A 17,993-nucleotide genomic window follows, 5' to 3' on the forward strand; every position below is an offset into this window, starting at 1 on the left:
AAGGATTTTGAGGCAATGCAGGGAGCAAAATGGGAGGCATAGGGGAGATTAACAGTGATAGAGGCAAGCAGGACAAGGAAGATGGGAGCTGAATATTGAGGTGGAAAATATAATAGGATAATGAGGTGTAATTGGGGAAGGAGAATGAGCAAATGAAACAAATAGGAGATGGTGTAAGGGCAAGGCTGGATGTGGGGATTTGGATAGGAGTAGAATCAGGAGGTAGAGCAGGAACTGAGGAAGATAGTGAAAAGGCCGATAGTTGGAGGGGAGATTAAGGAAGGACAAGAGAGGATACCAAAGGAAAAGAGAAAACCATCTACTGTGATGGGGGATAAAAGTGCCATCAAGAAGGGAAGGATGGAAGGTGAACAATTCAAAGGAAAGGATGAACACCATCAAACTAAAGCAATTACACTTGTTTTCAAAATGAGTCGTCTAGAAAAATATGTCGTACAAATGGAAGGGGGAGGGGTGTGATTTAGCCTTACCCTAACTCTATTGCATATTCAGTTGAGGCAATCAAAACAGAAACTGTAAAGTATTATTTTTTGGGCACTCAGGGGCTTTGAACTGGATGGAATGGCCAATAATCCCTGTGTGAACCACTCACGCTGATGCCAAACAATGCTACAATAACAAATTGTTGAAGAAACTCAGCAGGCCTGGCAGCAACTGTGGCAAGAAAGCAGAGTCAATGTTTTGAGCCCAATGACTTTTCTTCAGAAATGATAGTAGTGAGAAAAAGATGGTATTTATGGTGATTGCAAGGGATGGAGGAATGGGGGAGGGTGCTGTGGTGGGAGTAGTTGAGAGAAAGGAGTCAGCAGATAGATGGAGACAGAGCCCAGACAGACAAAGAGAGAAAGGGAAGTTAGACAGACTAAAGAATAGTTGATCATGAGCCAGAGAAAAAGAAAATCTGAAAGAAGGGACAATGAGTGGGTGAAAATGAGTTGGCTGTGCTGATAACAGTTTATGTCATGACAGGACCGAGGCTATGGAAGTGGAGGTAGAAGGAGGTATTCAGGCTCTGAAATAATTGAGCTTTGTATTGAGTTCAAGCCGAAGGTTACAATGCTGCCCATGCAATCACCAGGGCTATCATTCAACACCCAATTATTCGTCAAAAGATGTGCTTCCATTTGCCTCGGCCACTCGGCAAAAGCACTCCAATATTCACTGGATATGGTCCCCTGAGTAATCATTATTTGCTAGCCTGTTTAGTAATGTTAGATCACATGGGATCCAGACAGAGCTTACCAATTGGATACAAAATTAGCTTGATGGTAGGAGACAGAGGGGGGAGGTAGAAGGTTGTTGTTCAACTAGAGGTCTGTGACCAGTGGTGTGCTGCAAGGATCAGTGCTGTGTCCACTTCATCATTTATATAAATGACTTGGATGGGAATATTGGAGGTATGGTCAATAAGTTTGCAGATGACACCAAATTGGTGCTATAGTAGACAATGACATAGGTTATCTAAGGGTACAACAGGATCTTGATCAACTGGGCAGCGGGGTAACAAATGGCAGATGGAGTTGAATTTGACGTGTTGCATTTTGGCAAGACAAACCAGGGCAGGACAAACAGAGTTAATGATAGGGCCCTGTGGAATGTGTTGAACAAAGAGACCGAGAGGTGCAGGTGTATAGTTCCTTGAAAGTGGCATCATGGGTAGGCAGGGTAGTGACGAAGGCGCTTGGCACACTTGCCTTCACTGGTCAGCGCATTACATGCAGAAGTTTGTACACCACACTGTAGCTGTAAAAGACATTGGGAAGGCCACATTTGGAATACGTTGTACAATACTCGTTGTCCAGCTGTAGGAATGACATTACTAAACTTGCAAAGGTGTGTAAAGAATTACAACAATGTTACCAAGACTGGAGACTGGAAGGTTTTGAGTTGTAAGGAGAGGCTAGAACTTTTTTCCCGAGAAAGTAGACGTTGAAGAGTGACCTTACAGAAATTTATAAAATCATGAGGGGCATGGATAGGGTGAATAACCAAGGTCTTTTCCCTTGGGTTGGATAGTCCAAAACTAGAGGGCAAAGGTTTGAGGTGTGAGGGAAAGGATTGAAAAAAGACCTGAGGGGTAATTTTTTCGCACAGAGGGTGGTGTATTTATGGAACAAGCTGCCAGGGGAAGGGGTAGACTTGAGTACAATTACAACATTTGTACAGGTACATGGATAGGAAAGCTTTTGAGAGATATGGGCCAAACACAGGCAAATGGGACTAGTTCACACTAAGAAACCTGGTTAGCATGGACAAGTTGTTCCAAAGAGTCTGTTTCTGTGCTGTATGATGCTATGACTGTATGATTCAGTGTGTACATTCCACTAGTGGTGATAAAGGTCAGTAAGCTGATGTTTGCTTGAACTGCTGAGTCTTGTAGGTCCTTTTATATTTTAAGTGTGAACTCTGACAGATGTGTGAGAGACAGTAACACTGTGGTGCTGGTGGTGTTTCATTATTAGCTGTAATGAAGTAACAGACACATTGGTCTCACATGAGGCATCTGATGGAGATGCCTGGCACCGAATCCTAAGTTTTGTGCACTGACAAACTTACAATGTTAACTCACGCTCATGGGGGCATGTCGTAGCTCACTTGCCCATAACGTTTGGTGTTTGATCCACACATGAAGACGTTTTCACTGAGAAAGATGCGATCAGTCAGGAGAGCCTGACTCACTTCTGAGCGGAAGTTACTCTCCCTTTTAGGTCCGCCTCCACGCTTAGTCTCAAAAAACAAAATTCTACCTTTTATCTCTGCTTCTCTTTCCATGGTTGCTGACAGTCTCGCTGATTTTTTACAAGCACTTTCTGTTTTTATTCATCAGTGTGCAGTATCTTACTTGATCTCCTGGCACAGAGGTAAGGTGCAAAGCTGCTGCATTCATGTCATACATGTTCAGGAGATCAGTATTTTCACAAGTTATCTTCCTCCTCTCCTCATACTGAACTAGGGGGTCCTGACATGAACTTCTCATTCAAGTGGCCATTCTTTTAGCATTGATCTGCAGAGTAAGTGCCAATAGGCTGTCAGGCCACAGAGGAAAGCAGAGCTCAGTCAAATCCTGTTCTCACCAAATATCCACGTATGGGCACCTTCCAGTAACGTTCACTGGAAAGTGATCAGAATCAGATTAAGTCACCATTATTCAAGTCTGAATTTTGATAATGAAACATTATCAGGACATTCAACTGTGGTGGGGTCCTGGCTAAGTCTGCTTGTATCTGAGATTTTCCATGATGGGTTCCAGCATAGAAACCATAGATGGGCAAGAAGGGTCTAGGCCCGAAACGTCAGCTTTTGTGCTCCTGAGATGCTGCTTGACCTGCTGTGTTCATCCAGCTTCTCACTTTATTATCTTATATTCAAAATTTTCCAGTTTGCCATTGATCAGCTGCTCATTGCAAGAACTCAGAGAGTCATCACCGGTAACTGCTTTGTTAGTAAGAATACACCATGCTTCAAAGGACCTCCATGTTGGACATCAGGCACTGACATCTCAGGGCACACTTCAAGGACACTGGTCACATGTGCCTCCAAGTTCATGCAGATTGGCATCCAACATGAAGCAGCCTCTACGATCCCTCTTGGCACATCTCCAATCCATTTACCTCTGCACTTCAATGTTGCATTTCAGGCTGCCTTGGTAATTGTCACTGTTGTGTTACACCAAGGACATTGCATGTTCAAAGACACACATCCAGTTCCTGGCATTGCATCTCCAGCCTGTTCACTTGCTGTCATCCCGCTCACTCGCTCTGCACTGATGTGAAGGCTCACACTGTCCCTGCCTTGCCCTCCCTTTTTGCAGTTTGCTTCCTCAACTTACAGTGCAGCCATTTAGTGCAGGCTTAAAGCCACGGAGCTTGTCATGATGTCAGTAGTACTTGGTCAAGTCAACCCTTTTCATGGCACAGTAAGGGCAACTTCTGATACCAGTGCAGGCACTTATACAAGGTCAGACAGCCAGTTGGAGCAAACAGAGTCAGGACAATCTCCTTCAATAGGTTCGGAGCCGAATACGATCTTTCTGCCCTATTGTGGTCTGAGGGAAGGTATTAAGGGAGATGAAAGTGGGTGGAACAGCTGTTACTGTTGGTGCAGATGTGGAGGTTTCCCAAGTGAGTGAGTAGGCAGCACAGTGGGCACAGAGTTAGTGATGTTGGCGATTTGGGGCAGATGAATGTGAGCAGGGAAGATTTTGCAGGCAATAGTGACAGCGAGACAGCATGAGTTTGGTAGGAAGTGGGTGAGTAGCAGAGGCAAAGTGAATGAGATATAAGAATGAGAAGATGGTGGCACTTACACTGGCAGTGTGCAGAATGCCATAGACCTTCTTCCCACAGGGCTGTGCATTCATAGAAACATAGGAACATAGGAGTGGACTATTCAAGACCATAACTAATTCCTGGCCTAGCTTCACATATTCCTTAATACCTTAACTTAAAAATATTTATCACAGATTTGAAATTAACAACTGATCAAGCATTCACTGCCACCTGTGTAAGGTGAATGGAACATTTGTGAAACATCTTTGTGTGTAGAAGTGCTTCTTAACACCTCTCCTGAATGGTCTGACACTCATTTTCGGACTATCCCTCATAGTTCTAGAATCCCCAAACAATGCAATTATTTCATCTTTATCTCCTCTTTGTTTTCCTGTTAATATCTTGAAGGTTTTGGTCAGATTGTGCCTTAATGTTCTAAATTCTAAAAAAAATGCCTAGTTTGTATAATCTCTCCTTGTAAATTAACGCCTGAACTCTGGGATTATTCCTGTAAATTTACGTGAATTCCCACAAGATGGCTGAGTCTGCACTGACCAAGATGGCAACCTTAGACCAGACTGGCATTGTCTGGTACAATGGCCTCTTCTGCTGGTCCCAGCTGTGCACCATCCCACCCAACAGAACCTCCAGGTTCCTACTACAGAGCGAGGAACCAATTTCCCTTTGTCTTCCAAGTCTGAAGCAAATGTCAGGAACCTTGCAGGGCACCTACAGAATGAAAGGACTTGTCTGGGCAAACAACAACATTTTAAAGATGGTGATAATGCCAGAGATGCCGGTCTGTTCTGGCATATCCTGGGAATGGCGCACAGTAAGATGGGGTGAGAATCAGAATAAAGGAAGACCATAGGGTGGAATAGGTAGTTAATGAAGTGAGTTTGGTAAGATTTGGCAAGAAAGTTTACCTGGCCCACATGACAAGGATTCCACCAAAAGATTTGACACATCTGACAATTAGACAATAAAAAATAAGATTCCACCTTTTGATAGTGCACACTATTGGCAGTTTTGACTGGTGCCTTGGTATTGAGACTATAAAGGAAAGCTGCCTCTGCAGTTTTAAATGGAGACCTAACACAACGTTATTGGCTGTCTTCTCCCCTAGCTCCCTCAAACCTTGTGAGCTACCCTGTACATGCCCATCATTCACAGCGTCTAAATCTCTAATTTTTGAGTAGTTGCCTGCCATAGAGAAGGCCGATTGCAAAAGGAGTGAGACTAAGGTATTGGGCAAGGGCACCAGTGCTACAGGGGGCAGGCTTGTTATCTTTGTGATTGTCAAATTCTTTCAGGAGATAGTTATTGCTTGCCTCCTCTTCCTTACTGTCTTCCTGTAACATGCTGAGACAGCAGAAGCAGAGGAAATGAGGTAAGAATGGGTGTGAAGAATGAAGAGAGAATGATTAAATGGAAACAGCTGTGGAGATTAATGCTGCTCATTTGTTTTGTTGAAGTGATAGAACAGGTGCCTTGCACCACATCACCTACAGCTGCCTTCGGCATTTCACACTCGTCAGCATCGACTGCCAAGCATTTTTGCCTCCTGCTGTTCCTTCGTATCACAGGAACACCACCAACATTGGTCTGTGTCATTCATTACTACATTCATAGCATTAAGTGAGGAGAGAAAGGCTCTCAGTTGATAGGAAGCAGGTGATATCACATGAAAAGCATAAAGAAAGGCCTTGTCATGTGACTATTGGAGATATGAGGAATAGTCCCTTACTCTTACCTTGTCAGGTCATTATATACATTTTTTGACTGCATTCATCTGTTTGAGAAGTGAGAAAGCTTGCTTTTCATCACTCATGGCTGTGGGCATTGCTAGTTAGGCCAATGTTTACTGACCATTCCTAATTGCCTTTGGGAAGGTGATGGTGAGCCAGGTGTCATTCTTCACTGGTATCACTCAACCCTGGTGACTGAATTATTTGGGTTTCTTCCTTGTGACTCTGGCCTGTAGCCTTTTCTTGGGCTCACCCCTCTGCCACTATTGTGTCTGAAACTTTTCTGGTAATCCTCCAGAGTGTGTGACATTCCAGCCATGAAGAAGTATTATAAAAGAATATCTTGTTGTATAAGAAATTGGCCATTCTTGCCAAAGGACAATAGACACAGGGATTCTCGAGTAAAGGGAATTGGATGTAGTTACTGAACATGTGCAAAAGGAGTGACATCAGATCTTATGGAAGTAGAGCATGAGTCTGCAAATTTCCAAGTAAGATGTTCTCTCTTACTACCTACTGAATATAATTATATTAAATAAAGCTTGTTGCTGTTCACCAACAATTGTGTAGATCTCATATTACAACAGACATCAATTCATTCAGAGCAGGGAATCTATGCAGCAAATTCTTCCATTGTGGGGTCTGGAAAAATACTGCTATTCCACCCCAGGAGAGTATTACATTTCTCTCTGTGGATGCTCTGACCTGCTGTGATCTCCAGCATTTGTTGTTTACAGTACAAATTACAGCATCTGCAGTAATTTGCTCCTATATTACATTTTCTCACCTCACAAAGATATTTGTAAGCTGTGGTTCAGTTGGGAGCATTCATGCTTCTAACTCAGGAGATTCAAGGTTTAAGTCCGGGACTAGAACACAAAAACCAGGGTTATTATTTTAATGCAGTACTGAAAGAATGTTGCATTGTTAGAGGATAAGATGTTAAGTCAGTGCCCCATCTGCCTACATGGGTGAATGAAAATGAATTGATAGTACAATTTCAAAGAAGAGAAACTGTAATTGTGTCCTGGGCAATGTTTACTCCTCAATCAAAATCACAGATTAAAAAACAGATTATCTAGCAATTATCACATTACTCTTTGTAGGAGTTTGATGTGACTTGCATTTCTTACATTACAAATATGATTCCACTTTAAAATTATTTTCATTGGCTCTAAAACTTTGGATACCTGACGCTTGTGAAAAGCACTACATGAATGCAAACTGTTCGTTCTTTCTCTTTGATGGTCTGACCAGGTTCTTTCAGTTGGAGGATTCTATGGGGCTGCCCCTGGTGATGGTGGCATTAAAGTTCTACTGATGTACTGGAGTAACAGTTGGCAAAAAATGTCTGTGGCTCTTCCTCTTATATACCTAACAAATCAGAATTCTGAAAATTGCAAAAAATCAAAGATGGGGTGGACCAGTTCCATTTTAAGTTCTCTCTGCTCTTTTCCTGCTGTGAAACGAGCAGTTTAAATGTCTGCACTGTTTATTAAATGGCTTGAAAGAAATCTGACAAGGTTCTTTTAAATATCTTTCCTTTTCTAAATGGTGCATATGTTAGAGGTCTTGTCAATAGCATACTATATCATTTCATTTTAGAAGGCTGTTCACCTGAAAATGTGACTGTTCAGACTTTGGTAATTACCAAGATGAGTAAAAATGATCTTATTATTATTATTATGAATAATGCAGAAATTAAAAGAAAATTGATACAAAATATTCACTCGATTCATACCAGATTTCATTCCTAAGATAATTCATGCTTTGATATACCTTTATGAAAGATTTCACTGTAAAACATATTAAACCAGTTTAATGTTTTAAGTTCTTCAAGGATAAAGTTCTTGATTTTATTCCGTTTACTCATTGAATATTCTGAAAATCTTGTGCAGATCATATTATGTGCTGAATGCAGCAGAATTTTTTTTAAGTTTAATAAATTCAGTTTCCGTTTTAGAGCAGTGCCTGTGTTTACTGTTGAGGATGTGAAATGTATTTAAACCAGCTTGAGTTTAATATCAGATACCAATTTCATTCTAATAAAGAGAACAGAATTTTCTACTTCATACCAAGATGCTAACCCTCAGACAATGGTAAATCTTCTTATTAACTCATAATGGCTCAGTATTAAGTGATAGATTTAGACCAGGAAAGGTTTCCCAAATTCTTTTCACTTTTGGAAGCTATCCCCAATAGGGAACTCTTCTGTTCTCAGATGGGCTTGCAAATAGACCACTACAATTCATGTCAATGACCTTAGGATGGAGGCTAGGAGAGGGGAGATTTTAGCCGATATTCTTGTTCCTTGTTTCTAGCAAGTAACCCTGGGTGGAAGATTATTTATGGATGCTGAGTGAAGACAGTGTCCAGAATTTCTAATTACAGAAGGGATCCTGCTACCATGACCAAATGTGACTGGGGATGTGCACATGTTGGTGAGTGCAACATGGTTGGAGTGGGAGCTGGGGTTGCATTTTACCAGTGTTAATCCATTACCCAGCTGCTTCTGGTGCCAACATCACTAATAAGGATGGCTATCTACTTCCAAACGCTGGAAGTCTAATCAGATGGTGAGCAGTCCAGGACTCTTATTGTCACTGGGAACGCTGGCCATGACTGGGGTTGCACCTGGAAGAACAGAGCACACAGATAGCCCATTTGCTCTCATAGCTAGGTAAATGCATCTCGGGGCACCAGAATTAGTTAGATAGGCCCCAAAAAAGGTGAGGAGAAGGGTCACTGAAGGCAGACAGTGCTGATTCTTCATCAGTTGTTGTGAAAGGCTCCTTTCATGGATTGAACAAGACCCAAAAAGTGAGCTTTAGCCTAGAGCTGGCTAGAAGACTGCTGGCATTTACATTGGCAGGTGGTTCACTTGTTGCCAGGAAAATGGCAGTGGACACTGGATGAGGCTCTGAATTGGCCAATTAAGACATTCAATAGGACTTTGGGTGATCTGTCTGCCATCTTTCCTGCTGCTGGAAAAATGGATTAGTGGCAATAAGATGAAAAGATCATAAGACCAGAAGATAATGAGCAGCATTAGGCCATTCAGCTCATCACATCTGCTCCAACATTTGATCATGGATGAAATATTTCTCAACCCCATTCTCCTCCCTTATCTTCCTAACGCTTGATCCCTATACCAATTAATAGCCTATCTAGCTTTGTCTTAACTACACTCAATGAATCGGCCTCCATATCCCTCTGTGACAATGGGTTCCACATATTAAATATCCTCTGGCTGAAGAAATTCCTCCTCATCTCAGTTTGAAAGATTTACCCCCTTCACTCTGAGACTGTGCCCTCAGGTCTTAATCTTTTCTGCTCGTGGGTCCCCCCGAACATTATGTGGGTTTCTGCATTAACAGTCCAGCGATAATGCCAGTAGGCCATTGCCTCTATCTAGATGGAGGGCTGGAAGAGTGAGCGATGAGGCAGAGTCTCCAGGTAACTGCTCTGGCTTTCATATTGGGAATTGTCGCAATCTAGTTTCTACCTGTTGGGTGGCAAAATAGGAAACTGCATATCTATAAGGCAAGTTGACGTAATATTGAGGATTTTTATGCACACTAGTGTACACAAGTAGGTCTTTTGTTGCTCACTAGCAAGAATGCCATCTTGCCGTTTAACACTTGGTTGTAAAATGCAACTATTGATGTCAGAAATCTTCTTATTCCTGATTACACATGATATGTCAGCTTCCTTGCCAATGCCCACATGTTTAAACCTGTGGAAATTTTACCCCACGTTTTCATCACCTCTGAATCACTTTCTTAGACATACTCCTCACTGGCCTCTCGACCATCATCTTTCATATATAGATAATACAGCACCATGTCGAGTAATTTCCCACCTTTTGCTGCCAGGCTTCACAGATTTGCAGTACCTCAGAAAATCAACTGTGAAATCTTTGTTCTTGCTTTCAAATCCATCCCCAACTCTGTTGAAGGAACCTTCTCTAACTTCACATTGCTGCCAAAATTCACTGCACCTTTGAAACAGGATTACTGCTTGTTCACTCTCCCCTTGTTCTACCACATTCAATCAATCTTTTAATCAATATGTTCCTGTTCTATTTAATTCTCTCTTCCAGATCACTTTGCTGTTCTATATCCCTGTGTGCTGTGAAACAAAAGGCTGTGGAAATTAATTTCAGCCTAGGACTCAGACATGACACCCTGAGATGCCCAGGGCTCACCTGAAATTAGCCTTTGTGAGTCATCAACATCTTGCTAGACAGTGAGGAGTGAATCTCAATTCAGCACTGCAAGACAGTTTCATGACAGCTTCATGAGGATAATTTTGACCTACAGTCCTACAGCCTTTGGCATTGCCACATACTGTGCAGCTTCACATCCAGGTGGTTATGTTATTTAAACATAGTATTCTGATGGAGCATTCCAGTGGTGCCTTTAAGGTTAGGCTGCACGAGGACTTATTTATCCAAATACAGCTGGCCCGAGGATTCTGATATTTGTCTGTTCTCATATATGTTTAGAGTTGAAAGCCCATTTCAGGCTTAGGGCTCACCTATATAGAGTGACAGTATCTGAAATGTCTTCACCATTATCCCTTCAATGCACACAACAGATTTCGCACAGCTTGTCCGCAAGTTTAACACTCTCACTTCCTGTCTTTTGCATTCCTCTGGAAATAGTACCCAGGGTTTATTTGCATTTTATTTCCATGTCGGCCTGCAATATTATCCTTTGTCATGGATCACTTTGCTCTCTTTATTTTGACATGTCCTCGTTATTTCTCCTATCAAAGTGCACCACCTCCCACTCACTGATATTAATATTAGTACGTCATTCTGCAATGTTATTAAAATTATTTCTAAATTTTTTCTATTATTTTCTACCTCTCTACCTTACTTTCCGTCTTTAAGATGCTCCTTAAATCAACCCTCCTTGGTAAAGCTTTTGTTCATCTGCGTTATTGTTTCCTTAGTGTGACTCTATGTCAAATTTTGCTTTATCAACACTTCGACATGTTTAGTTAGAGTAAGGTGTTATTGTTGATATCATGTAGCTCTGTGTTTTAGTAACCATCAGTGTTACAGTGATATGGTAACGGGGTGTGTCCACGTGGGATGCTCTTTAGAGGATCAGCATGGATTTGATGGACCAAATGGCCTGCTTCTACACTGTAGGGATTCTATGATTCTATTAACTCATTGGAATAGAGTAGATGGGTGTTTGATTACCAGGAAGGGATACAATGTGCTGAAAGACTTGTTCAACACAAAATTTCAAAATGTTGCTTCTTATCACAGTGTGCTAGCATGCTACGGATGAAATTTACTTCAACATTTAAAAAGTTTGCTTCATTCCTAGTTGGTAAAGACGCGAACCCAAACAAACCAGAAACTTTCTGTTTCATGCTGATCTCATGTAATACAGTGGTTTGATAGTTGAAGCTGGGGAGGGGATAAATCAATCAGAGTTTCCAATTTTAATCCCTTGCCAGCAACACCAACTGGAAAATACTAATGTAAAGATGTAAAGTAAGGGAGAGCTGAAGGAAATAAAATATGAAAGCAGAATGGGCACATAGAATTAGGACTACTGTTTGTATGGAGGATCGATACTAATTACCAAGTGACTGTTCTAAATGACTTGTTTCTGTGCTGCACTTTCAATGTAATTCTAGTCATCTTCACACATTAAGAATGCTGACTTGAGTAAGATTGTGGGAAATGGCAAATGTCCATTGAATTGCACCTCTTGGGCAGACAGGAATTCCAAAGGAGGGAGAAAAAGGGGAAAAGATGTGTTAAAATCATTTCATATTTGTCCCTGGTTTTAATTGCTTTACCTGATGAGACCTACTATGTCATTTTACAGCACCCTGCTTAATCTGCATTTGTCAGCAAAATTAGCTTAAAGAAACTAAAAATGTAACAGAAAATCTTACAAATAAAATGCATAAACAGAACACATGGCAGAACATGATTATTTATGCAATGTTATCATAGCTTTCAGAACCTTGCCTTGAATGTCTGAGGTTTTGAGTGATTTTAAGAACATAACTTTGCATTTTGTTTTATTCCAGTCCTGGCCTGCATATCCCTGCTTGACAACTTTTAATTTATAGAACATAGAACATAGAACATAACAGCACAGTACAGGCCCTTTGGCCCTCGATGTTGTGCCGACGTGTCAGACCGATCTCAAGCCCATCTAACCTACACTATTCCATGTACGTCCATACGCTTATCCAATGACGACTTAAATGTACCTAAAGTTGGCGAATCTAGTACCACTGCAGGCAAAGCGTTCCATTCCCTTACTACTCTCTGAGTAAAGAAACTACCTCTGACATCTGTCCTATATCTTTCACCCCTCAATTTAAAGCTATGCCCCCTCGTGCTCGCCGTCACCATCCTAGGAAAAAGGCTCTCCCTACCCACCCTATCTAACCCTCTGATTATTTCATATGTTTCAATTAAGTCACCTCTCAACCTTCTTCTCTCTTATGAAAGCAGCCTCAAGTCCCTCAGCCTTTCCTCGTAAGACCTTCCCTCCATACCAGGCAACATCCTAGTAAATCTCCTCTGCACCCTTTCCAAACCTTCCACATCCTTCTTATAATGCGGTGACCAGAACTGTATACAATACTCCAAGTGCGGCCGCACCAGAGTTTTGTACAGCTTCACCATAACCTCTTGGTTTCGGAACTCGATCCCTCTATTAATAAAAGCTAAAACACTGTATGCCTTCTTAACAGCCCTGTCAACCTGGATGGCAACTTTCAAGGATCTGTGTACATGGACACCGAGATCTCTCTGCTCATCTACACTACTAAGAATCTTACCATTAGCCCTGTACTTCGCCTTCCGGTTACTCCTACCAAAGTGCATCACCTCACACTTGTCTGCATTAAACTCCATTTGCCACCTCTCAGCCCAGCTCTGCAGCTTATCTATGTCTCTCTGCAACCTATAGCATCCTTCGTCACTATCCACAACTCCACCGACCTTAGTGTCATCTGCAAATTTACTAACCCATCCTTCTACGCCCTCATCCAGGTCATTTATAAAAATGACAAACAGCAGTGGACCCAACACCGACCCTTGCGGTACACCACTAGTAACTGGTCTCCAGGATGAACATTTCCCATCAACTACCACCCTCTGTCTTCTTTCAGCAAGCCAATTTCTGATCCAAACTGCTATATCTCCCACAATTCCATTCCTCCGCATTTTGTACAATGGTTCTCTGATTCATAAGACACTTTAGTTACTGGCCCCATGGAGACCAGGGTGGGGACAAGAAACCTGAAGGAAAGGGCTGATGCTATCCCACTTCAGTGGAAACCTTTCAAGGCCAGCTGGGAACAAAGGTCAGCAGGAGTTCTCAGGAGGTTAAGGGACACCTCCCCAAGGGCTATTTGTCGATAGTGACAGCTGTTTCTGACCATCACAGCAGCCCTCATGGACACGTACCTTAGAGTGAATGTGGCCTCAGGGCTGCGAGCTATTGAGTTAGAGACTCCACGCTGCAATGAAAAGCTGCCCAGAAGAAAAGCCGCAGCTGGGACCAAAGCCAATCCTAGGGAAGAACTCCAGAGACCAACAAGCTGTGGGCCCTCCTTATTCTTTAGAATTACCTTCATTTTGAGGAGGCCTTGCAGTCACCCTCCTGCTTCGGAAGCACCTACCTCTTCTGTTGGGGCTGCTGACTGTTCTGTGTTTACCTTAGTGTATCATTCAAAGGCAGTTTGGGAAATAGCAGGCGTGGAAGTAATGATGACGTGGTGGAAGAATTCAGTTCCCGATTACCAGACCTTGGGCATCTCTCCATTCATGTTATTCTGTGATGCCCACGCAACAGAAGCAGAAAGAGCACGCATGGGCACCACAGAATAACATTTATTGATAGTGCTAGTGGAGCAGGCATTATTCTTCTGTCCTGCCAGGGGTTTGAACCCAGGACAGCTAGACCAGTGGTTGGGATGATCCTCAGTATGCCAAGACTTGCTATCCTGTGCTGTGAACACAGAGCATATTGTTCTTCCTGCCTTCAGAGATTCATGGGACAGCAAATGCAGAAATGGTCCAGCAGGAGGCAGCCTCCAGTGGGTGAGGTTCCCTGATAACCCGCACAGGCTCGGGACCTCCATTTCATTCTGATGACGGATTCCTAGTGTTTCTCACTGCCCCCACCCCAGGGAAAATCAGCCTATAAAAACAACGGTACATAAACATTACAAAATGATTTGGAATCATACTTTTAAGGGTTAATTTTGATAACACTGATGTGTGTTTCAGATAATGCCCCAGTTCATGGCAGAGTGCAAGGAAAGGAAGATAATTTTGGGCTGTATTTTGGCTAATTCTGATGTCAGTTAAATTCAGTCTATCCATGTAAGTGAAACCAAAGGATACCACAGCCAGCCTGCAGCAATGCTCAGCTTTTAGGAGTGTGTTGGTAATCTCCTGCTGCCAAGGGGAGCTGGCGTTGACCTCTCAACAAAGAGCAGGATCAATCTGCTTCCCCTCCTCCATCCCCAGGGAGACTGATGAGGGTCACATGACCTTTCTAGACAGCACAGAATTTGGATAGGAGTATGTGGGGATGGGGGGAAGGGAATGGCTGAGAACCCACAACTGGTGGCTCTGTCATCACTGGAAGTTTTCGAAACAGGTCAAAAAACTCAGAAAACTGCTGTCCGTGTGATAGTTGTTACTGAATAGTTTTGTTGCTGCTGAAAGATTAGAGAGGCACTTCGAGAAAGCAGAAAAATAAAGATTGATATTTAAAGGATGAATTCATCACCTTTCACATCAATGCCTAATAAAGGTGATTCAGTCATTTGATTCACACATTGCAATGTGTGTTAACTTGAATAATGATAAAGCCTTTCTTTAAACCAGTACATTTATGGGTTCCTTTTCATCATGGAACACACTCTGCTGCCCTCACAGTCTCTGGTATGCAGATGATGTAATATACACTGCAACATCTGCATGGCCATTGATAAAACATCCGGCAGTCTGCAAAAGAAAGGAAAATATATCAAGATTAAACCAAGCAGTTATGATTTGCAGTCTAACACTGGTGGAATGTGCTAACAGGTATTATAGAATCTTTAGCTGACACCAATTTTGTCAAAGATTTTGCAAGACCATGTGAAAGTAATGTTGAATTAATAAACAGATTTACAGATATAAATTTAAAAGGAAATTCAAATACCAAAGTCTTACATATTAAGCATAAACAGTACAGTTGATGAAGAGTCTAGGGCCAAAACGTCAACTTTTGTGCTCCTGAGATGCTGCTTGGCCTGCTGTGTTCATCCAGCTTCACACTTTGTTGTCTCAGTTTGGTTTTCGTATTTGTAAAATATATTCTTCTTTCAAGGCTCAGTTTTTCCCTTACACAAATTTTCTAGCTTCCTTCACCCTTACCGTCTCTGTGGTTTGCAAGTTTTTTTTGCCTCTTTAGGATGAATTTTTAGGCCACAGTTGAAGTGAGTATGGAAGTGGGATGGATTCCACACAGCCAGCCAGCCTGTTCACCAGCATCATCCCAAACCCGTGGCATTTTGCTGGAGGAGGTAATGAGAGATCAGTGGGATTGCTGGCAACAGAAAGTTTAAAGGTCTCAGATGCTGACTAGAAATTTCCAGTTCCCTCCAGCACCTGCCTCCTGGGAAACGGGGGACTGCCTAGAAATGGCCCCCAGGTGCCTGACTGGGGAGTTAGTGCTAGATTTGGAATTATCATGCCTTCTTGGCTTCAGCAGCAGCCCACTGTTTCCAAGGGTTAGCCCTCCACACGTGGGCTGACTGCTCAGTGGAACTTTTATTACATCATTTTGATGCTGGGATGCTTTGAGAGAGGTGGGGGTGGGGGTGTGTGTGGTTTGGGGCTGAGGAGACATCTTCTTCTTCCTTGTTTCCCTGAAAAAGCAGCTCCTGTTTCTTCGGAGCTACAGAGCCTCCTACTGACCCTCAGTTTTAAAATTCTTTGACTGGACAGTCAGCCCGTTCCCTGGCCATCACTTGGCCAATTTGAAGGAAGAAACCGAATCTCAGATGGCGCAAAAGGAGGCCATTCAGCCCAACATGCCTGCATTGGTTCTATTGTCCATTACCAAGCACCTGCCTATCCCCCACATCCCTGCATACTATTTATATCCAAATGATCATCCAATGCCCTCTCTGTGACTGTTCTGTGGGGATTTCTGACCCCCAGTTGTGTCTGATGTTGGAGTTCCAAAGGCTGTGGGAAAAATGTTGTTCCTTATTACTGAATTATGATTTAACAAGTATCTGACCTAAATGGCCAGTACTCAGAGGTGAACCTTGTAAAGACAATTCACAGCACAGTGCTAGAATGGTGGTGAAACTCTGCTTATTTCCACATTAAAACTTTTAAGGGGCCTTTTATAGCACTTCTTCACTCTCCTAAGAGAAATGAATGCTGGGACACTATGACTCCTGTAACTTAATATATATTGTGAAGCCCTTATTTTATCCTTCTCCCCACCTAAATGTGCTAACACAAATGATGAATATAAAACTCTGTGTTATTGTTTTCTGCTCTTCCCTAATCAGCTCTAGTTTCTAGACGACTACTCAGAAGGTTAGGATGGGTTTGTCCCCTGACATGATCATCATTAGATTTTTGCTGAATTCAGATTCCACCCTCAGCTATGGTGGGATTTGAACCCAGATGCTCTAGGTCTCTGAGTAAGCAGTCTTGCAATAATAACACTTGCCATTGCTTCCCTTAAATGTTTGTGCTTAAAAGTTACACCCCTGTATGGGGTCATATTTGTAAGTGCAAGTATTCGTAAGTCAGATGTTCATAAATGGGGGATGCTCTGAATAGGAATTAGACTGAAATAAGCTTACTCAGCAAAGACTGGGAATCAAACATGAAACTTTAGTGAAGGGTCCAATAGTTCTGCAAAGCTTAATGCGCTTATGGTCAAGATTAAGGATAAATTAATTTTATCTACTGAAACAAATGATGGGCAAACCATTGAATGGAGCCGTCTTTAACAAGTGTGAATTACACATTGTAAAGTTTAACTCAATTTCTGCAAGTTACTGTATTGTAAGTACTGGATATGCCTTGTAATCTATTCCTAAATTATTTATCGCAGCATTAAGAAGTGTGATCTAAATTCCATTTCACTGCTTAAAAATATGTTACAGTAGGTTTGTACACTGTACCAACTTCATGTTCTTCACACGTTGTACACTCAAGATTAGGAAATGTTGAGTCTGGGTTCCTTTCAAATTTACCTAGTGGATCTGAAGTAGGATCATGAAGTCATTAATCTCATAATCAGACAAGGTGGGGAGTAATGAGCTGTTTTAAATGAGCCTCTGGCTAATGGCAATTAAGATATAAAAATTTATGTGATATTCAAGCATGCTCAGTATTAGTTGAGAAAATGTTAACTTTAAAGAATGACTCATTATAGGATCCTTGGCCAATTATGTCAGGCATCTAGGGCCCAGAAACTGTTTTGGCTCTGGATCAGTTCCAGTTTTGTGAAAATGTGGGTATTTCATAACTAAGGGTCACAGGGGAGGTGGTTGCCCAATGGTCTTATCACTAGATTATTAACCTAGTGATATTGGTAATGCTCAGGGGACCTGGGTTCAAATCCTTCCCTGGCAGATGGTGGGATTTGAATTCAATTTAAAAAAAACTGCAATTAGGAGTCTAATAGTGACCATTAGGGATGGATTGTCAGGGGAAAAATCCATCTGGTTCACTAATACCTTTTAGGGAAGGAAACTGCTGTCCTCACTTTTCTGGCCTACATATGACTCCAGACCCACAGCAATGTTGTTAATTCTTAACTGCCCTCTGGGCAATTACAGATCGGCAATAAACACTGGCCCTGCCAGTGACACCCTCATCCAGTGAGGAATTCAGCTGAAATGACTCAACCTAGATAATGGTTAGGAGTAGAAACTTGCT

The 17,993-nt window shown here is 42.1% G+C and overlaps 1 pseudogene; it reads left to right on the forward strand.

Annotated features, from left to right (window-relative positions):
• LOC132209794 (basic proline-rich protein-like) overlaps window positions 1–13,916 on the forward strand; it is a 42,589-nt pseudogene extending 28,673 nt beyond the window's left edge.
• The last annotated feature ends 4,077 nt before the right edge of the window (window positions 13,917–17,993 follow it).

This window comes from Stegostoma tigrinum, chromosome 6, assembly GCF_030684315.1.
Source record: "Stegostoma tigrinum isolate sSteTig4 chromosome 6, sSteTig4.hap1, whole genome shotgun sequence".
NCBI lineage: Eukaryota > Metazoa > Chordata > Chondrichthyes > Orectolobiformes > Stegostomatidae > Stegostoma > Stegostoma tigrinum.